This window comes from Austrofundulus limnaeus, unplaced genomic scaffold, assembly GCF_001266775.1.
Source record: "Austrofundulus limnaeus strain Quisiro unplaced genomic scaffold, Austrofundulus_limnaeus-1.0 Scaffold51, whole genome shotgun sequence".
NCBI lineage: Eukaryota > Metazoa > Chordata > Actinopteri > Cyprinodontiformes > Rivulidae > Austrofundulus > Austrofundulus limnaeus.
The window spans coordinates 640,101-642,386 of record NW_013952453.1 but is presented as its reverse complement, the minus strand read 5'-3'; the positions used below and the strand labels follow the sequence as shown (position 1 = coordinate 642,386).

At 40.6% G+C, this 2,286-nt stretch overlaps 1 protein-coding gene across 2 annotated transcripts in view; it reads right to left on the bottom strand.

Moving 5' to 3' along the window:
* The window catches only part of f7l (coagulation factor VII, like), a 15,038-nt gene that overhangs the window by 4,084 nt on the left and 8,668 nt on the right, over positions 1-2,286 (bottom strand). The window lies entirely within an intron of this gene.

Genomic DNA, 2,286 nt, shown 5'->3' with positions numbered 1-2,286 from the left:
TATATATATATATTTCATTTTCACTTAACTATGTCTTTACTGAGAAAATGCACTCTGGGGATGATGTTGATGGGTTCTGGTTGAGACTGAAACAGAGTCCAGGCTAAAAAAAACTGTGTGACAATAAAGGTATATTTTTAGTTTCTGTTCTACACAATATATGAGTTGAAACAATCAAATGTGATCAATGTCACATTTAGGAAATTACCGGTAGTTCACGAGCTAACACCTCATATTACCAATATGTCGATGTAGCCCCCCAAGCTAACACTAATAAAATTACTAATACATGGTGTTAGCTCATGAGATAATGGATATGTATGTGTACAGTGGGTACAGTATATTTATGTGTCATTAGCTCCAGAGGACTCGAGCTTGAAATTAGGAGCTATGGAGTCGGTGGGGGAAATAAGTATTTGATCCCTTGCTGATTTTGCAAGTTTGTCCACTTACAAAGACAGGAATAGTCTATAATTTTAAGGGTATGTTAATTTTAACAGAGAGATAGAATATTAAAAACATTTAGAAAATCACATTGTATAAATTATTTAAATTAATTTACATTTTGCAAAGAGAACTAAGTATTTGATTCCTCTGGCAATCAAGACTTAATACATGGTGGCAAAACCCTTGTTGGCAAGCACAGCAGTCAGACTTTTTTTTTTTTACAGTTGATGAGGTTTGCACACGTCAGGAGGAAATTTGGTTCACTCCTCTGTGCAGATCATTTCTCAATCATTAAGATTTTGAGGCTGCCACTTGGCAGCTCGGAGTTTCAGCTCCCTCTGTAGGTTTTCAATGGGATTAAGGTTTGGAGACTGGCGAGGCCACTCCATGACCTTAATGTGCTTCTTTTTGAACCACTTCTTTGTTGCCTTAGCTGTATGTTTTGGGTCATTGTAGTGCTGGAAGACCCATCCATGACACATCCTAGTGGAGGGAAGGAAGTTGTTGCTCAGGATTTTATGGCTCCATCCATTCTCTCATTTATGCAGTGAAGTAGTCCTGTGCCCTTAGCAGAGAAGCACCCCAAAAACATAATGTTGCCACCTCTATGCTTGACAGTGGGGACAGTGTTCGGGTCATAGTCAGCATTTCCCTTCCTCCAAACATGTTGAGTTAAGTTAATGCCAAAGAGCCTAATTTTTATCTCATCTGACCACAGCACTTTCTCCCAATCACTGTCAGAATCATCGAGGGGTTCATTAACAAACTTCAGACAGGCCTGCACATGTGCCTTCCTGAGCAGGGGGAGTTTGCAGGCAGTGCAGGATTTTAATTCATTATGTTGTCATGTGTTACCAATGGTTTTCTTGGTGACTGTGGTCCTAGCTGCCTTGAGATCATGAAGTTTACTCTGTGTAGCTCTAGGATGATCTCACCTTCTTCATGATCAAGGATACCCCATGAGGTGAGATTTTGCATGGAGCCCCAGATAGATGTAGATTGATAGTCATTTTGTATTTCTTCCATTTTCTTACTATTGAACCAACAGTTGTCTCCTTCTCACCCAGCGTCTTATTTATGGTTTTGTAGCTCATTCCAGCCTTCTGTGGGTATTTGATCTTGTCCCTGACATCCTTAGACAGCTCTTTGGTCTTTCCCATGTTGTAGAGGTTAGAGTCTGTGGATAGGAGTCTTTTATACAGGTGACAATTTTAAACAGCTGTCTTTAATGATAAATGAACAGAACTTTAATGCAGGTAAATAGTTGATTAGGAGCGTCTAACTGGTCTGTAGGAGCCAGACCACTTAATGGTTGGTAGGGGATCAAATTTATACAATATAATTTTTTAAAAGCCCAAACATGACTAGGAGTGTAGACCGACTGGTAAATCGAGAGCTTTGCCTTCTGGCTCAGCTCTCACTTCACCACGACAGACCAGTACAGCGCCCGCATCACTGCAGATGCAGCACCAATCCACCTGTGGAGCTCCCGCTCCATTCTTCCCTCATTCGTGAACGAGACCCCGAGATACTCAAACTCCTCCACTTGGGGGAGGACCTCCTCCCCTAACCGGAGAAGGCAACCTACCCATTTCTGGCTAAAGACCGTGGTCTCAGATTTGGAGGCACTGATTCTCATCCCGGCCAGTGGTGGACAAAGTACTCAACTCTAGTACTTGAGTAAAAGTATTGATACTCATGGTCAAATCTACTCCACTACAAGTAAAAGTTACTCAGTCAAAAATCTACTCAAGTAAAAGTACTGAAGTACTTACTTTTGAAAATACTTAAGTATTCAGAAGTACATGCATTTTAAAGTACTTAAGTACAAAGTAAAAG